This window comes from Triticum dicoccoides, chromosome 5B, assembly GCF_002162155.2.
Source record: "Triticum dicoccoides isolate Atlit2015 ecotype Zavitan chromosome 5B, WEW_v2.0, whole genome shotgun sequence".
Classification (NCBI taxonomy): domain Eukaryota; kingdom Viridiplantae; phylum Streptophyta; class Magnoliopsida; order Poales; family Poaceae; genus Triticum; species Triticum dicoccoides.
In genome coordinates this window covers 431311172-431331388 of record NC_041389.1, presented here as the reverse complement: position 1 = coordinate 431331388, position 20217 = coordinate 431311172, and positions in this window count along the sequence as shown.

The following is a 20217-nucleotide window of genomic DNA, read 5'->3' as shown; positions in this document are numbered from 1 at the left end:
TCTATATTATAAAATACCATAAATATATGTATCTTATCATACTATCTCTATCAGATCTCACTTTCGCAAGTGGCCCTGAAGGGATTGACAACCCCTTTATTGCGTTGGTTGCGAGTTCTTTGTTTCTTTGTGTAGGTGCGTGGGACTTTTGAGGAGCCTCCTACTGGATTGATACCTTGGTTCTCAAAAACTTAGGGAAATACTTATGCTACTATTGCTGCATCACCCTTTCCTCTTCAAGGAAAACCAACGCAAGCTCAAGACGTAGCATTGGGTTACCCACGCCCGTGTTGATGGAAATCCCGCAATAAAGGGACACGATCTCTGCTTTGACAAGACGTGCCAATAAAAACTGCCTCCCGAAACATGGAGTGGCAGGCTAGAAAACGATTCAAAATAATGGCCGGGTGATGACGTAATGTCATGCTACCAAAATTGTCAGCGGATTGGACTCGTGAAATATTATACTCTCTACGGTTGTGTGTGGAACTTGTTTTGCAGAGCCGGACACGATTCTTGTGTTCGAAATCTACTTTGAAGTATTCGGAGGAGGAACCCGCCTTGCAATGCCGAAGACAATCTGCGCGTCGGACTCATCGTCATTGAAGCCTGGTTCAGGGGCTACTGAGGGAGTCCCGGATTAAGGGGTCCTCGGACAGCCAAACTATATGCATAGGCCAGACTATTGGGCTATGAAGATACAAGATAGAAGACTTCTTCCCATGTCCGGATGGGACTCTCCTTTGCGTGGAAGGCAATCTTGGTGACTCGGATATGTAGATTCCTTTCTCTGTAACCAACCTTGTGTAACCCTAGCCCCCTCCGGTGTCTATATAAACCAGAGGGTTTAGTCCGTAGGGACAACAACAATCATAATCATAGGCTAGACTTCTAGGGTTTAGCCATTACGATCTCGTGGTAGATCAACTCTTGTAATACTCATATTCATCAAGATCAATCAAGCAAGAAGTAGGGTATTACCTACATAGAGAGGGCCCAAACCTGGGTAAACATTGTGTCCCCTGCCTCCTGTTACCATTAGCCTTAGACGCACAGTTCGGGACCCCCTACCCGAGATCCGCCGGTTTTGACACCAACACTCTCCCTTGAGGATGGCCTCGCGCTCTGACATCATGTCCTCTGCACCATGCCCATCCACATCCTCGTTGCCATTGTCGTCAACAAGTCCATCCTTGCTCGGGTCAACATGATCATTCGAGGTTTTCTTTGGGGTGGCCGCAAGGACGCGCGTGGAGGGCAATGCCGAGTGAATTGGGATCGGGTGTGTCGCCCCACCTTCCTCGGCGGCATGGGGATCCGCGACCTGCAGCGCGCTGGCGTCGCCCTGTGACCCGATGGCTCTGGCTCCAGCGTACCGATGCTTCGCACCCCTGGAGTCAGCTGCACCTTCCCCATGATCCTGCTGCCTCACAGATTTTCAGGGCCTCTACCGCATGGGAAGTGCGTGACGGCCGCACCTGCAAGTTCTGGACTGAACCCTGGATTGAAGGCAAGGCCATCCCCGAGCTTGCTCCTCTTGTGTTCTCCTTGGTCTCCCGACGACACCGCCGCGATAGAACGGTGGCCGAGGGCCTGCTTGGGCGTGCCTGGGTGCGCGATATTGCCGGCGTGCTTGGCCTAGCTGCCCTGCTTCAGTATGTCGACCTTTGGCGTATGCTACAAAATGCAACCCTCACGGCTGGGCCTGATGTGCTGCGCTGGAAGTGGACGGAGTCCGGCGTCTACTCTGCCAAGTCCTGCTACCTAGCGCTCTTTCATGGGTCTACGACCGATGTTTCATGGAAGCTCACCTGGAAGACTTAGGCCCCCCTACCGTCAAGGTCTTCATCTGGCTTGCCTTACAGGACCGGTGCTGGACGGCCGACCGCCTCGCCCGGCGAGGGCTGCCCCACAACGACAGCTGTGTGATGTGCGACCAGACCACCGAGGACATGCACCACTTGTTCCACTGCCTGCCCCTTCTCCCGCCAAATCTGGCACGAGGTCCTCTCCTGGTGCCGATCGACTGCCACGATCCCGACTCCAGACACACTATTCGCGGAATGGTGGATTGACACCTGCACTTCATCGTCCATGGCTCTACGGAAGGGACTCAACTCCATCATCGCTCTCACCGCATGGGCCATCTGGAAGCACCAGAATGGATGTGTGTTTGACCAGCGACAACCCTCGATCACAAGTCTATTTCAATCCATTCAAGAAGACGCTCGCCTGTGGGCTAGCGCCGGCGCCAACGGCTTGGCAACCCTCATACCTGAGATATAGGCTTTAGTGCTATGTAATGAGGGACGAGCAGCCCCTCTCCTAACTGCTCCAGCCACTTGTGCCTGCGCCGGCTTGTGTATGCGTGGCCAATGTAGGCACACCTCTCTGTACTTTTACCCCTCCCCTTCTATCAATGCAATGATACGCAATCTTTGCGTATTCAAGAAAAAAGGTGTTATTTTACTACGAACTCTAGATCTGTTTGTGACACTTACAGGAATAGCCCAATGGATTGATTGGAAAGAATAACTTTGAGGAGGTTTCATACCCTACAATAATCTCTTTGTTTGTTCTCTGCTATTAGTGACTTTGGAGTGACTCTTTGTTGCACATTGAGGGATTGTTATATGATCTAATTATGTTATCCTTGTTGAGAGAACTTTCACTAGTGAAAGTATGAACCCTAGGCCTTGTTTTCTACCATTGCAATACCGTTTACGCTCACTTTTATCGCTTGCTACCTTGCTGTTTTTATATTTTCATATTACAAAAACCTACATCTACTATCCATATTGCACTTGTATCACCATCTCTTTACCGAACTAGTGCACCTATACAATTTACCATTGTATTGGGTGTGTTGGGGACACAAGAGACTCTTTGTTATTTGGTTGCAGGGTTGTTTGAGAGAGACCATCTTAATCCTACGCCTCCCGCAGATTGATAAACCTTAGGTCATCCACTTGAGGGAAATTTGCTACTGTCCTACAAACCTCTGCACTTGGAGGCCCAACAACGTCTACAAGAAGAAGGTTGCGTAGTAGGCATCAAGCTCTTTTCTGACGCCGTTGCCGGGGAGGTTAGTGCTTGAAGGTATATCTTTAGATCTTACAATTGAATCTTTTAGTTTCTTGTTTTATCACTAGTTTAGTCTATAAAAGAAAACTACAAAAAAATGGAATTTAGGGTGTCTCATATGCTTCATCTTTTTAATGTCTTCCGTGAAAATAAGGATTCTGATAATTGTGCTCAATTGCTAGAGGAAGAATGCATTAAAGTGTTTGGCACTAAACCTTTGAATGATGAGCATGATTGCAATGTTGTTAGTATGAATTCCTTGAATATCCATGATGCTAATGATATGCAAAGCCACAAGCTTGGGGAAGCTATGTTTGATGAAGATGATATTTTTTGTCCCCCAAGTTTTGATGAGAAAATATATTATGATGAAAGCATGCCTCCTATTTATGATGATTATATTGATGAAAGTGGGTTTGGAAGAGTGTCAACTTTAGGAAGTAATGATCCCACTATTTTGGAGGATGTTGAATCTTATTGTGATAATTATGAAAGTGGGTTTGGAGAGGTCATGACTTTATTTAGTGATGAATCCACTATTTCGGAAGAGGTTCCAATTGATTATGAGAACAAAGTTGCTATCTATGATGATTATTGTGATGACTTGTATGCTATAAAGAATAATAATAACCATGAAACTTGTCATCATGATTTTAATTTTCAATTGGATTATGCCTCACATGATAGCTATTTTGTTGAGTTTGCTCCCACTACTATTCATGAGAATAAGTTTTCTTATGTGGAGAGTAATAAAATTTATATGCTTGGGGATCAAGAAAAGAATGCTTTATGTGATGGTTATATTGTTGAATTCATTCATGATGCTACTGAAAATTATTATGAGGGAGGAGTATATGCTTGTAGGAATTGCAATAATATCAAGTTTCCTCTCTATGTGTTGAAAATCTTGAAGTTATGCTTGTTTTGCTTTCCTATGCTAGTTGATTCTTGTTCCCATAAGTTGTTTGCTCACAAAATCCATATGCATAGGAAGTGGGTTAGACTTAAATGTGTTAGTCATATGCTTCATGATGCTCCCATTATGTTTCAATTCTTATCTTTTATGTGAGCATCATTGAAATCATCATGCCTAGCTAGAAAGGCATTAAACAAAAGCGCCTAAACATAATTTGGGCCCTCAGTAACAACAGGCCGTTAACATGTGTAAATATCTCGATCCCATAAATTACGTGGGCCTTTAATAGTCCAAAAATGAGATTGGCCCTGACTATGCCAAATAACACACTGGTCATTAGCAGGCCGAAATGTATCTCAGCTCGTGGTGGCCCATTTACAATGCGGATCATTCACAGGCCGAAATTCAGATAGGCCGTAAATGCACTGACCTACTACACGGGCCTTTACCAGGCTGAAATTGCGGTCGGGCTTGATTAGTATCAGTTTTATATGGGCCATTAATAGGCCCGATGTGACGTTGGGCCACATATGGCCCATGATTTTGTCCGACGTTAACAGGCCAAAAAGCATAACAGGATGGACGTGGCCCAAATCTACAGTAGGCCTCTAACAGGCTGAATGTCAAACACGGCCGAATATGACCTAATTCCTTCACGGTCGTTTATGGGACAAAAGTTTCAATGGGCAATAAATGGGCCCAAATGAAGCAGGACCTTTAACACGCCGGAAACACAATGGGCCGTAATTTGGCCCAAATACTTAGTGGACTGCTAAAGGGCCAGAAGTGACCATGGGCTACAATGATGACAAGTCTAGAACGGGCCATTGACGGGCCGATTTGACACTAGTCGTACGGGCCTTAATTGTGAATGGGCCGTCTGCAAGCATGCTATTAATGGGCCAGCCCGCTAATTTTGACTGGGCCAACCTTTTTAACCTAAATGGGCCGTTGTTGGGCCTTGCCATGTGTCAACGTACCATAGGCGCCTCCTGTCCATTGGCTGGATGACATCTGTCCCAACGCGGAGCTGACACGTGGTTCCTTTGGCCAATGAGAATTTTACACGTGGAAAATCGCCATTGGTCGTTGCTGTTAACGGGTTATCAGATCCAAAACCAAAGCCGATAGCTTAACGGTGACCCATTATGGTGGAAGCCACGTGTCCGTTACCCTTGACAAAAGCACTTCCATGACGCGCCATTTATCGTCATGGAAGTGGACACTTTCATGATGATAATTTTGGTATTGTCATGGAACACTTCTACGACAACACGGGTATGACTATCTTGATATTGTCATAAAATCGTCACGGGTGTACATGTATGCCAGAAAACGTGACCCACTATGACAAACACGTATCATCACGGAAGTGGTTTTTTTCGTAGTGAAACTATGTTCTTGTTTGGAACAATGACTACCAAGATCCGGTGAATGCTACATATTAAGAAAACCATGAACTTATGAACTATGTCGAAATCTGAAAGACAATCAATGTATGTGTGGTTGTTTATTTGATTTACCCTTCATGATATGGCCAGAGAAATAATTCTGCATGGGACGTGTTTTCGGAGATTCTGGAGACCTTGTTAATGGCCCACTCCCGTTCATCCTTATCATGTAATAATGTGCCATTTTCTAATGTAGGATCTATGAAATATACATTGTACATTTTTCTTCTCTCCGTGATCAATCCCCTAAGAGGAATATAATACAGTTAGATATTTATTGTTTACAACCTTATATGGAGAAGTTGATCAGAGTTTGTGAAGTACTTACAAAATCAGGCATTTAACAAGAGTGACATCGAGCACGTTGAAGTTGAAGAAGAGATGTAAGTCCTTGAAACCCACACTGATGGAACCCGTATCGTGACGAAAATGATCTCTATTGTAGTGGACTAGCAGAACCCCATGACCTTGTGACATTTGATCCATGCAATATTTATGTAACGTGCGGTAACTAGAACTGCACTCCTTAAAGTATTCTCCAACAAGAAATGGCTGGCCATGGACGTAAACGTGTGCTTGAAGTATGCATGCTTTATTTTTTGCAAGCATCCTATCGAATTCTTCATCGTCCATGATGTCAGAAACAATATTACTCTCCGATTCCAACAACTTGCTAGTAATTTAGTTTTGAGCGATGAGTGCTTTAAGTAAGAAGCTATCATTCTCATTCCTCCTCAGTCTCGGGGCCCGCTTCCTCGGGGGTGCAGCTTTTTGCCCACTTCCTTTTTGGTGCTTGAAGCACTTCTGGTGGAAGGTCTGGATGGCTGAAAGGCAAACTGTCGAGCATATGGTGAAGCTACGACGGATGATACGTCTCCAATGAATCTATATTTTATTATTGTTCCATGCTATTATAGTATGAATCTTGGATGTTTTATATAAACTTACAAGCAATTATATATCACTTTTTTGGGACTAACCTATTAACTTAGTGCCCAGTGCCAGTTGATGTTTTTCGCTTTTGTTTTTGTTTTTTCAGGATGTCAGTACCTAACGAAGTCCAAATGCCACGAAACCTTTTGGAGATTTTTTTTTGGCAATAAGAGATCCTGGAAGCTTCGGGAGGGGACGAGAAGATGGAGCAGTAGCCAACAAGGCACCAGGGCATGCCCAGGGGGTAGGGCACGCCCTAGTGGCTTGGGGGCCCACGTAGCTCCATTTGACCTAACTTTACCTCTATAAATTCTCTAAAATCAGGAAACCAATAGAGGATTCCATGAAATATTTTTTCCGCCGCCATAAGCCTCTGTTCTCAAGATATCCCATCCGGGGACCTTTTCTGGTACTCCGCTGGGGGAATCAATCACGGAGGGGCTCTACATCAACCTTGTTGCCCTTCCGATGACGCGTGAGTAGTTTACCACAGACCTACATGTCCATAGTCAGTAGCTAGATGGATTCTTCTCTTTTTCGATCTTCAATACAATGTTCTCCTTGATGTTCTTGGAGTTCTATCCGATGCAATCACTTTTTGTGGTGTGTTTGTTGGGATTCGATGAAGTGTGAGTTTATGATCAGATCTATCCATGAATATTATTTGAGTTTTCTCTAAACTCTTTTATGCATGATTACAATAGCTTTGTATTTCTTCTCTGATCTATTGATTTGGTTTAGCCGACTAGATTGATTTATCTTGCAATGGGAAGAGGTGCTTTATAATGGGTTCGATCTTACGATGCTCAATCCTAGTGACAGAAGGGGACATGACACACATGTATTGTTGCTATTAAGGGTAAAAAGATGGGGTTTATTCATACATGAGTTTATCTTGTCTACATCATGTCATCTTGCTTAAGGCGTTACTCTGTTCTTTATGAGCTTAATACTCTAGACGCATGATGGATAGCAGTCGTTGTGTGGAGTAATAGTAGTAAATGCAGAATCGTTTCGGTCTACTTGTCTCAGACGTGATGCCTATATATGATCATTGCCTTGGATATCGTCATAATTATTTGCTTGTCTATCAATTGACCAGCAGTAATTTGTCTACCCACAGTATGCTATTTTCAAGAGAGAAGCCTCTAATGAAAACTATGGCCCCAGGGTCTATATTTTACCATATATAAAAATGCTAAAAAATACCTTGCTGCGTTTTTACTTTATTTATTTTATTTCGTATTTTTGCCGATCTAGCTATCAAATAGCATACAATTTAATCTTGCTCGTAACCGTCAAGGGATTGATAGCCCCTTGTTCGCGTTGGGTTGCAAGGATTTGTTGTTTGTGTGCAGGTGTTGCGAGGTGTTGCTTGGTTCTCCTACTGATTGATAACCTTGGTTCTTAACTGAGAGAAATATTTATCTCTACTATACTGCATCATCCTCTCCTCTTTAGGAAAATCCCAATGCATTTCACAAGTAGCAACGGATTGCTGAGTGGATGTTTTAGCTATGCCGAACTGTTGAGCTGGCGGTGCTGCTGAGACAGACTTATGGGTTGTAGGAGCACAGGCATCGGACCGCTGACCAGGCGTTGAAGCTATGTTGGGTTTCTGCGCAGGTGGTTCCAACTTGTCGGTGTGCTGAGGAGGTTGTGCCAATGCATTGTTTGCTAAGCAGACAATGCCGACGCATCGGTATGTTGATCATGTGGCTGCGAACCGACGGATTGATGAGAAGTCGGTGCCAGACCTCTGTACTGCTTAGCAGGTGGTTCTGAAGCATCGAACTGCTTAGTAGTTCATTCCACCAGGTTGCTCTGTTGAGCATGCGGTGCCGCTGAGTCTCCCCCTACTGCTTTAGTGGCCGGTGATGTCTACTATGCAACCTTCTTCTTGTAGACTTTGTTGGACCTCCAAGTGCAGAGGTTTGTAGGGCAGTAGCAAATTTCCCTCAAGTGGATGGCCTAAGGTTTATCAATCCATGGGAGGCGTAGGATGAAGATGGTCTCTCTCAAACAACCCTGCAACCAAATAACAAAGAGTCTCTTGTGTCCCCAACACACCCAATACAATGGTAGATTGTATAGGTGCACTAGTTCGGCAAAGAGATGGTGATACAAGTGCAATATGGATGGTAGATATAGGTTTTTATAATCTGAAAATATAAAAACAGCAAGGTAGCAAGTGGTAAAAGTGAGCGAAAGCGGTATAATAAGGTCTGGGGTTCATACTTTCACTAGTGCAAGTTCTCTCAACAATGATAACATAAATAGATCATATAACAATCCCTCAACGTGCAACAAAGAGTCACTCCAAAGTCACTAATAGCGGAGAACAAACGAAGAGATTATTGTAGGGTACGAAACCACCTCAAAGTTATTCTTTCCAATCAATCCATTGGGCTATTCCTATAAGTGTCAGAAACATCCCTAGAGTTCATAGTAAAATAACACCTTAAGACACACATCAACCAAAACCCTAATGTCACCTAGATACTCCAATGTCACCTCAAGTATCCGTGGGTATGATTATACGATATGCATCACACAATCTCAGATTCATCTATTCAAACCAACACAAAGAACTTCAAAGAGTGCCCCAAAGTTTCTACCGGAGAGTCAAGACGAAAATGTGTGCCAATCCCTATGCATAGATTCCCAAGGTCACGAAACCTGCAAGTTGATCACCAAAACATACATCAAGTGAATCAATAGAATACCTCATTGTCACCACAGGTATCCCACGCAAGACATACATCAAGTGTTCTCAAATCCTTAAAGACTCAATCCGATAAGATAACTTCAAAGGGAAAACTCAATCCATTACAAGAGGTAAAGGGGGAGAAACATCATATGATCCAACTATAATAGCAAAGCTCGCGATACATCAAGATCGTGCCAAATCAAGAACACGAGAGAGAGAGAGAGAGAGAGATCAAACACATAGCTACTGGTACATACCCTCAGCCCCGAGGGTGAACTACTCCCTCCTCGTCATGGAGAGCGACGAGATGATGAAGATGGCCACCGGTGATGGATCCCCCCTCCGGCAGGGTGCCGGAACAGGGCCCCGATTGGTTTTTGGTGGCTACAGAGGCTTGCGGTGGCGGAACTCCCGATCTAGGTTATTTTCTGGAGGTTTGGGGGTTTATAGGAGAGGTTGGCGTCGAGAACAAGTCAGGGGGGGCATGGAGAGTCCACGAGGCATAGGGGCGCGCCCCAGGGGGTGGGGGTGCCCTCCACCCTCGTGGACCCCACGGGACTCCCCTCCGATAACTTTTTTCCAATATTTTTTATATTTTCCAAAAAAATCTCCGATGATTTTCAGCGCATTCCGAGAACTTTTATTTCTGTGCAAAAGCAACACCACGGTAGTTCTGCTAAAAACAACGTCAGTCCGGGTTAGTTCTAACCAAATCATACCAAAATCATGTAGAAATATTATAAACATGGCATGAATACATCAAAAATTATAGATACATTGGAGACATACCAGCCGGCATCTGGACCGGTGGTGCATCTTCAATAGTTGTAGGCCTTGCCACTGGCTACTCAGGGGAGGACAATGACATGTCCCGTACGGCACAAAGTCAGGATGGCTGATCATAGGTTGATGCGTCAGCTGTCGGATTATGAGTATTAGGTTCCCTGGGGAAAGCACACGAGAGCTGTTGTGGCAACGAGAGAGTCACAGGTTGAAGAGCGGCATTGGTTGCTCTTGGTGGGGCTTGAGGGATCTCAGCCATGAAGTCTATTTCCTTTCGTGGCTACTGTATATGATGTAATAGTGTTTCTCCCAAGGTCCTATGCTCACTAAAGTCCCCTAGGACATTCTTCAAGGCAAATCCATTGAATCCAGGCTTTACTTCAGTCACGTAGCACTTCACGTAGCCCGGCGTCAATGGCACATTATCCACAAGAGGACCCCTTCCAAGAAAGGGGGGCAAACTCAGGCTGTTGCACATTTTAATGTACCTTCACAATGTGTAAGCATGCCCTTAGTCTTTCTTTCATTCTAGATAGATCAAATATAGCATCATCATGCGCATCTGCAGTATCAGTGTCGCTGGGGTCAGCTGATGCACAACTACTCTTGTGTGGTGTTGTCGTGCAATAAGCAGCATCTTCCATGCCTACCACCCCTCCCATCTGCTGGCTATCTGTTAGTGTTAGAGTCTTCTGCATCATCATTGACTCCTTAATTTCCCTTCGATGCCCCAGATACATGTCCCTCCTCAACCTTTAATACAATTGATTCTTCTTCTATTCACTCCTTGCTTTTTTCATGTTGAGCCTCTCTTCTTTGTTGAGTGTGAAAGCCCTCTTGTGTGGGACATTGACACCTATACCCCTTGCACGGCCAGGGGGCTCTTTTGTTTCTAGAACAACAGACAGAATGTCACATGGCCCTGAGTTCCTCTAGAACTTTCCAGGGATCTCAGAAGTCTTTAACATCACGCAATACAGTTCTTCATCGTGTGAGTTTTCAAAGTAATAAGTTCCGTCATCATGCCTCCTTGCACGTGCCCGCAAGTAGTCTCTAGCACGTTCACCCCGGACTCCTCGTTATAGGTTTTATCCTTCTTTCTCGTTTTCATGTTCCAGCATCCCTAGGGCATAGTCACCTTTGTCTGGCTAGACGATGATGGATGTTGTCACACCGGGAGGGCCCTAAGAATATTTGTTCATCGTCGGAGGAGCAAAATCCCACTCTTGAGCTATCTAGCCGCTTGTCATACTTTTCAATAAACCTGTAAGATATCGTTATGATCACCATGTTACAGATGACGTTGGAGCAACACCAAAGTGTATATTCTTGTATGAAGTGACTCGATACTCTCACGGTCTAGGTAACTAAAACATGCATTAACTCTCCATTTTATAACTATAGACTTGCGATGGTAACATCTCAAAGTATAACAAACAAGGTGGGTCAATTCAATATGACCGTTCTTCTAACATCTCTCAAGGTTGTCGGCATCCTTGCTACACTTAACCTGTGCCCATGATCAGGAAAACATAACCATCATCCAACACTTGAGCTAGTCCTACAGGCGTGACTAGGAATCAGGTTTATTGTTTATAACTCTACACATGCTTATGAGTCTTCCTCTAAATCACATATCAATAATACCTAAATAGTTCATCCCCACTAACCTATTTCTCTTGACATGCAGCCTATCCGCATCAGCATGTCGGCCACATCATCTTTTTCCTAGCAGCTTACATGTGGGACCCACCGCTGTCCAGACCAGCCATGTTTGCTTGGTCGAAATCACTGTTTTGACCTTGTCAGAGTTTTTAGTCGCAAACTGAACCCGACGTGAAAGTATTTCACGATTTGACCCTTTTAGAAACGCCAGGGCCCGCGGCGTTTCGGATGAACATGGAAACGCCGACCAAGCTAGCGTTTCTTCCCTGGACCACTGCCAGGCCGAGTTGGCGTTGCTTGATGACATGGCGGGATTGAAACGCCGAGCCAGCTAGCGTTTCTAAAAACGCCAGCACCAATGGCGTTTCTGGTGCAGATATTTTAGGTGGCCGTGGGGCTTGCACCCACCACTCACTCCTCAATCTCTTCTTCCCATTGGCCTATCCCGAGCTCTTTCCCTTTTCCCCCTTTGTGTCCCTCACTTATCCCCTCTCAAATCCTTGCAAATCGATTGGATTGGTCCATGGATCCGGTGTCATTTTTGTTCGTTGAGGTAACCTCCTTCATCTCGCAAATTTTTATTGGTTGGATTTGCCCATTTGGATTGATTTGTTCTTGTTGTTCCTAACCCTAGTTTTGAACATGGATATCTAATGTGATGTTTTTAGTATTGTTGTTCCAATGGTGTTGCATTGTGATGTTGTTGAGCATACCTTATTGTTTGGTTTATGACTAATGATAAGATTTAGGGTTAGGGTTATGCCTAATATTAAGATTTATGGTTAGGGTTAGTGGTTTTGTTAGCAATGTGGTATATTTAGCATTGTACATTTTTAATCTTATGTTCCCCTTTTTTAGATGGACAAGATTGTCAATATTCATTATGTTGACAAAGAGGCATTCATGAATGTGGATATTGTTGACAAGTATGAGTAAGTATTGATATTTCTTGAGACTCCTAGTTATGAAGAGGTTGTGGAAGAAACACGGATAAGATTAAAGTGGGTGGATGCAAGTGACCAAGTTGAATTAGTAGGAAGATATGATGTTGGGTCAGCACACAAGTGTTGAATGAAGACAATGCCTATCAAGTCCAATTTGCATTGGGTTGCATATAAGGAGGTTGTTGCATCCTCGGCAGTCAAGTCACTAGAAGTATTTGCAAGTAAGGTGGTGAAGGCTCCTCTCTTTCGTCTTGAGTTGAACCAAACCTTAGTAGATGATGTGAGCCCGGTTAGTAGTGTGCCGCCTATTGTTGAGCATAAAGTTGAAGCTGAAGCCAATGAGTATCCCCAATATGAGTTCGGAGGTAGTGCACCGATGAAAGATGATGGTGATGACTCCGACGAACAGTATGAGAGGCGTCACAACATTGTTGGTGACGTAGAGGCCGAAGCAAGGCATCAGGACATGGATCCTGACATTATCTATCAGCGTGCTTCTGTGGATGACTCGGATGATGAAGGCCCGGTGAATGAGTTGGACGAGGATGGCTTGACTGAGAAAGAAGCAGAGTGGTACACAAAATTCACCGGTAGGGATCACAAAGTTCCCTTGTTTTGTGATGTTAGCCTTGCAGATAAGGCTATAGTTGACGGTGGCATGAGCAAGACAATTGAGGCTAGACAGTTCCCAAGTAGTACACCCGACGCGATTTCGATGTCGTACGTGAGGAAAGGTTTGATGTTCGAGCACATGCTAGAATTCAGGATGTGGTTGTGTGAGTATGCTGTCAAAGCCCACAGGCCTTTCATAGTTGTTCACTCGGACTACAACAAGCGATACACCGTGAAATGTGAGGTAGAAAGATGCAAATGGAAAGTGAATGGAAGACTCACGAAAGATGGTTGGTGGAAGATAACTAGTTGCAAAGCCACTCACCAATGCACACCGCCAGTCGTAGAAGCACGGAAGACACACCGTCAACTAACCTCGGAATTCATTGGTTATAAATACCAGAAACATATAGTCGAGGATCCAACCATTAAAGTGAAGTTGTTGATGAGTTGGATTGAAGATAAGTTCGGATATAAGGTCTAGTATGGGAAAACATGGAAGGCCAAGCAAGTCGCTCTCAGAATGTTGTACGGTGGATGGGAAGAGGCTTACAACATGCTACCCAGGTTGCTGGGAGCGATGTCTTATAGAAACCCAGGAATGTACCACTATGTCCAAGATACTGAAGGAGTGTTCCGTCGTGCCTTTTGGATGTTTTGCCCATGCATTGCAGCTTTTGAGCATTGTCGACCGGTTCTGTCTATAGATGGGACATTCTTGACAGGGAAATACAAGGGCATACTCATGATAGCAATGGCACATGACGCTAACGATCAGGTGTTGCCTGTGGCATTTGCTTTGGTCTCCGTGGAGAACCAAGACAACTGGGAATGGTTCATGAGACTTGTTAGGAGCACGGTCATTCCTCCGAACCGGGAAGTATGCATCATATCCGATCGGCACCAAGGCATATTGAAGGCCATGGATATTGATATTCCAGGGCATGCGAGGCTTCACCACCGATGGTGTATGAGGCACTTTGTTGCAAACTTTTACAGAGCTTGCAAAAACAAGGATCTTTGCAAGGATCTTAACTCCGCATGTGTAGCCTTCTCCGTTAAGTCATTCACGACACGCTTGAACAAAATCTATGAGAAGGCAAACAAAGGTGGGAAATATTTCTTAGAAAGGAATATTGATGAGAGACACAAGTGGTCACGGGCATGTGACGATGGAGGCATGAGATATGGTGACATGACAAGCAATCTTGTTGAGTGCTTCAACTTTGTCTTGAAGGGTGCCCGTCAGTTGTCGGTGACGGCAATAGCGGAATATACCTTTTACAAGCTAAATGAGTATTTTTTGAAGCACTCCGATGAAATCGACAAGTTGATTGCTGATAGTGAGAAGCCTCCCAATGAAATATATCCGAAGAAGGTTGCCGAGTGGCTGGAGTTTCAGAGAGACAAGTCAGCCATCCAGCGAGTCACTTGTTTCGATAATGTAGAAATGAAATACCAAGTGGATGAGCCAGGTAGGACAACTAGAGATGGACAATCATATGGTGCTCGCTCATTTAAGGTGGCTCTTAGGACAAGACATTGCAGTTGTGAGCGGCCTAGTAAGTACCACTGGCCATGCTCACACATGATGTCGGCGGCCCGCATCAGGAATGTGGATATCTCCGATGGAGTAGTTGTAAGGTTGCATGAATTCAACCTGCAAACTCATAAGTTAACATGGGCATCTAGATTTCACCCTTTTCTGGACGCATCACAGTGGCCAGAGTATCACGGTCCTAACATTAGGCCCGATCCGCAGATGATGGTACACCCCAAGGGTAGAAGGAGAACAAAGCAATACAGGAATGATATGGATGACCTCATGAGCACTAGAGAGTTTGGTAGTGGACATTTCATGGAGCCACGTGATAGGAACCAATGTGGTGGTTGCAATGAAACGACACACAACAAAAGGACTTGCAAAACAAACAAAACTTCAAAAGGGCACAATGCTTCTTCAAGTGGTGGCCTTGGTGGTGGCCAAGGTTCCGGTGGTGGTCTTGGTGGTGGCCGAGGTTCCGGTGATGGCCTTGGTGGTGGCCGAGGTTCCAGTGGTGGCCTTGGTGGTGGCCGAGGTTCCGGTGGTGGCTGAGGTTCCGTTAGTGGCCTTGGTGGTCGCCAAGGTTCCGGTGGTGGTCGTGGTCGAGGACGAGTTACCGGTGGTGGTGCTTGTGGTAGGGGTAGAAGTTCTGGTGGTGGCCGAGGATCCAGGGGTGGTGATGATGCTCGTGGTAGGGGTAGAGGTTCTGGTGGTGGTAGAGGAGGTTTCATGGGTAGAGGCCGTGGTAATGCTAGAGGAATGTTTGGATACCTAGATGGACCATTTCCGTACGTGGCTACACTTCATAATTATTTTCATGTTTCCCAATATTATTTTCATGTTGTTTTTGTCCTTACTAACTAATGTCTTGCAATTTTTCATAGATATGGCGGCTTCTCAACCCAACAAGGCAACAATGAAGGGGCTTGAGGATGGCGAAGGTGGCTCATCTCATAAGGAAAAGGGAGGAGGAGGAAGAAGAAGGGAAAGGGGCCTTGCTCTACACAATAGAGCTATGATGTGAACTGTGCCATGCTTTGGACCTTCGTGAGCTATGTGTACTCTAAATTGCTTTGGCCTCCTCTATGTGTACTCCTTTATGTGATGAACAATGTGATGTCACAATTGCTTTGGACTCCTCTATGTGTACTCCTTTATGTGGTGAACTATGTGATGTCACAATTGCTCTGGACTCCTCTATGTGTATTACTTTATGTGGTGAACTATGTGTACCACCAAATTGCTTTGAAGTTTCCCGCCAACTCTTTCCCGCTATCCATTTCCCCGGCAGCCTCTCCCTGCCATATGTTCCCGCCAACTCTTTCCCGCTACCGGTTTCCCGCCATATGTTCCCGCCCACTCTTTCCCGCCATATGTTCCCGCCAACTTTGTCCCTCCACCCGTTTCCCGCCATATGTTCCCGCCAACTCTTTCCCGCCACCTATAAAACCCCCTTCAGACGGAGTTGGCTAAGCATTCCAGTGTAGTGTAGTTGAGATGTCCCATTATCCTTTCGATCGTAGTTTTCACCCTGGGATGAGCAGGACTCTTCTGAGCCTAGCTACCGATTTCAGGATGGACAATAGGATAGTTCCATGGGACGAACTCACCGGTAGTGACACCATAATGAATGAGTTGGCTCACCAATTACGTAGGTCTGGGTGGCCTGAAAGGACCTATGAGGAGGTACGTAAAGAACTTCTTAGGTTGCATGAAAGGTGGAAGAAGGTGGTGGTGCCGAAGAGTGAAACTTTCAGAAGGATTTCGGCAAATAATCCATCTTTATGGATTGAGGAGAGCAAGGACGAAGATGATATCTTCATGCCACCGCTTCCGGGTTCTGCATCTTCGAAGGGCAAGAGTTCTTCATCGTCGAAGGGCAAGGTTTCTTCATCGTCGAAGGGTAAGAGTTCTTCATCGTCGAAGGGCAAGAGTTCTTCATCGATGAAGGATGACGATGATGACTTCATGTAGTTTTATGTTGTATGTTGTATGTTGTAAGTTCACTCGTACGTACCATTTAATTTAGATGTAGTTCTATATAGTTGTTTGTACTGTCTTGTTGTACGAGCATTCTGTTCTATCTAAATATGATGTTATTAGTTAATGATCCAACAGTTTTTGGTGACATAGAAAGAATTAACAAGTCTTGGTGACATAGAAAAAACAAGTCTTGGTGACATAGAAATAACAAGTCTTGGTGAACTAGGGGGTGCTCTAGACTCCTCTATGAGTTTGTTCTTGACTTGTTGTTCTGATGGAAACGCCAAACCAGGGGGCGTTGTAATGCACTTTGGCAACGCCAATGGCCCCGGTGTTCCAGACCTACATAAAAACATTGTATTTGGCTTGGCGTTTCCTTAAGACAGAGCCTGCCTGGGCTTTCTCCACGAAATGTTGTGGTGTACGCCTGCAACGCCAAGGATCATGGCGTTTCTGCTCTACATAGAAACGTTGAATCTGGCTTGGCGTTCCTTTAAGACAGAGGCTGCCTGGGACACGTACATGAAACATTGCCGTTCACACAAGAAACGCCAAACCTTGTGGCATTTCCAGGCCACATACAAACGCCAATATCTTTGGCGTTTCTGACCTTTTATGCAGATGACAGCAAACCATTCCAAGTATAGCAACAGATTATTGATCCAACAGTTTTCACAATATAAATGCCAAGTACAGCAACAGATTTTTTGGCAACGAACTTAACATGATCCAGCCTACATAATAATTCACAAGTCTTGGTGACATACAAATAACAAGTCCATCAGATATAGAACTAACAAGTTCGCTCCATCTGAAAAGCTAACTACATTTCTAGTTCACCAGATATAGAACTAACAAGCTCGCATCAGTCATCACTTCACTTCTTTCCTCTTTTCGCAACCATCTTCCCCCTGTTGACGTAGCCCTCTGGAGTGCTCTGCCATCCAGGACGTCGGATGTTCCTTGAGCTAACTCGGCGTGCTTCTTCAGAAGGCTGAGAAGGTTGAGTTGGCTGTGGAGCATCTTCCATCTGCGAAGCCCCAAGCTCCACATAGTCCGGATCCGCATCGTAGTCTATCTCCTCCTCTTCATCTTCCTGTTCATCAATCCGTGCTCGGCTAGAAGAAGCACCTCCTCGGCTGGAAGAAGGACGAGCGGAAGAACCACGTGCTTGGCTCGAAGATGGACGAGCGGAAGAAAGAACATCCATTCTATACTGAGCACGTGCACGCACATCCGTTGATGAACCGCCATGGCAATGGAGTAAAGCCGCTAGTGTTCAGCAACAATTCACAACCTTCTGCAGAGGCAAAGGCATTGACATGTAAATATGCAAAAATGGTTCACATGATATAAAATAAATGTTCATATTAAAAAGGACTCTAACCTGTAAAGTACTCCTAACGAGACCGTCCGTTTCTCTACCAGGTGCGCGGCCAAGCACCACATTACTACCATTGATACATCTCCATAGCTCCGTGCCCTGAATAAAACTTAAGTGACACACCACTCATGAAGAAATGACACATGTTCAAAAAAGAGACAAAAATGCATACCACTCGGTCATGCAGAGGGCCATAATCTAGGTGCGCTCCAATGGTCTCCCTAATAGAGTTGTTGAATGCACCATCAGCAGACTCACTTGGCATTAATTCCAAGCAATCGGCACGAGTCCAAGCACCCTTAAGGATAACTCTGTACTCTTTGCGAAGCCACTCCAAATGCCTTAAATATGCCCCCTCGTCGTTGTCAGGTGTGTGATCATCTTCAACTCGGGCATTCCTCTGAGCATTCCACATGTCCACCCACATAAGATGGTGATCCTCCCAATTAATGACATTCTTGTTGTGTTGCCGGCTCGTCCTACAAAGCATGAGAAGTATCGGTATCAATTTCATTTTTCAGTGGTTACACATTGATCAACATATGGTACAAAAACTCTCACCTATGTAGCACCACACTTGTCTCAACATACTCCGGTGGGTGCGTTGTTGTACTCCAAATTGCTTCGAAACACGATGTGGAAGATGCCACTCCACCGCAAAAAAGCATATCATGGGGCAACGCACATGCCAAAGATGTTGGTCACGAAAGCACATATTGCTCAAAGGGAACTGCCTAAGTACCATGTACGGCCTCCAATTAACCTACATCACAACATGTCACTAGCTCATGCACAACAACAAAAAATCTGAATTGATAGCAAGGCATTTGATATTTACCTGGTTGTAAGTAAGCATGTCAAGCTCGCTTATGTATGCCTTGTACCGCCCCATGGCTGCGATACTAGACACTTGGACATTAGCCCACGTGTATGCGATAGTGGGATACCGCTCCTCATCCCTATCAAAAGGCCACTCCCAAGGTTCTTCCGGACCAATGGTCAAGTTACGGTCCACAGGGATACGCTCCCACATCCAAATCTGTAGGGCCCAAACAAAACCACCAAGACAAGATTTCGGCTTACTCCTCATACATGCTCCGTCCAACTGCACATTTGTATACACATTAAACAATCACATGCAAAAAACTCTTTCATATAATGAAAATTCATCAAATTAGCATTACCTGACGGTACAAGAAGGCTAGTGCCGCCGACCCCCAACTCCACTTAACATCCCAGTTACAAAGAGGTTCCAAGAACATCCACGAGGTTGTGTCTCCTGTGCCATCAGGAAACACCACTTGGGTCAAAATATTCCATAAGTAAGCCCTGGCGTACCTCTCCACAACAGCCGGACTAGCATTCTCTGGGCACTCGTAAAAATGTTCTTGTAGCCACGAGAACAAAACACCATATGGCCTAGGATCCTTCTTTGTTTCATGAATCCACGGGGGAGGTTCAACACCAACCAAACCTGCAACCCTTTGTCGCCACCCCTCGGACTTTACCTTCCCGGTAAGAGCCCTGCCCTCGATCGAAAGACCGGAGATCATCGCAATATCCTCCAAAGTGACGGTCATCTCACCAAGAGCAAGGTGAAAAGAGTGCGTCTCCGGCCTCCAATGGTCCGTAAGGGCAGTAAGGGCCGTCGAGTTCAGCCATGGTGGTGTGCCTTTAAAGTTGAGCACAAACTGGAGAAGATCCATTCTTCTAAAATAAGGCTCGTAGCGACGGTCATACCTCAGTGACTCACGTGGGTTGTGGCCTCTCAACCGAAGTACTGGAGGAACCTACAAAAATCACACGCACAATTTATATACTTCTCTAAACTACTCACAATATACTCACAATATGATAATGTAGATACATAATTACCTCCCCTCTTTCCACAAGCACAACACGATGCTTCTCCTCGTAATAATCATCAAGGCCGGGATATTTATCCGGCTCAAACATCCTACAAAATAAGGTACATGGATTTGTTATGATATATGCTTAAAATTATGACCACAGCATATACAAAATTGTGTGAGAACTATTACAAATTATCCCAAAGATATAAATCACGAACCACATTACCAACACCAATTCTTTTGAACCTATTTTATCCTAAAGAATCTATCACAACTAATTATTAACAAATAATAGGTTCAACCTAATCCTAAAAAATGGGCTCTCTCTAAATCCAATCCTATACAAGTTAACTAAG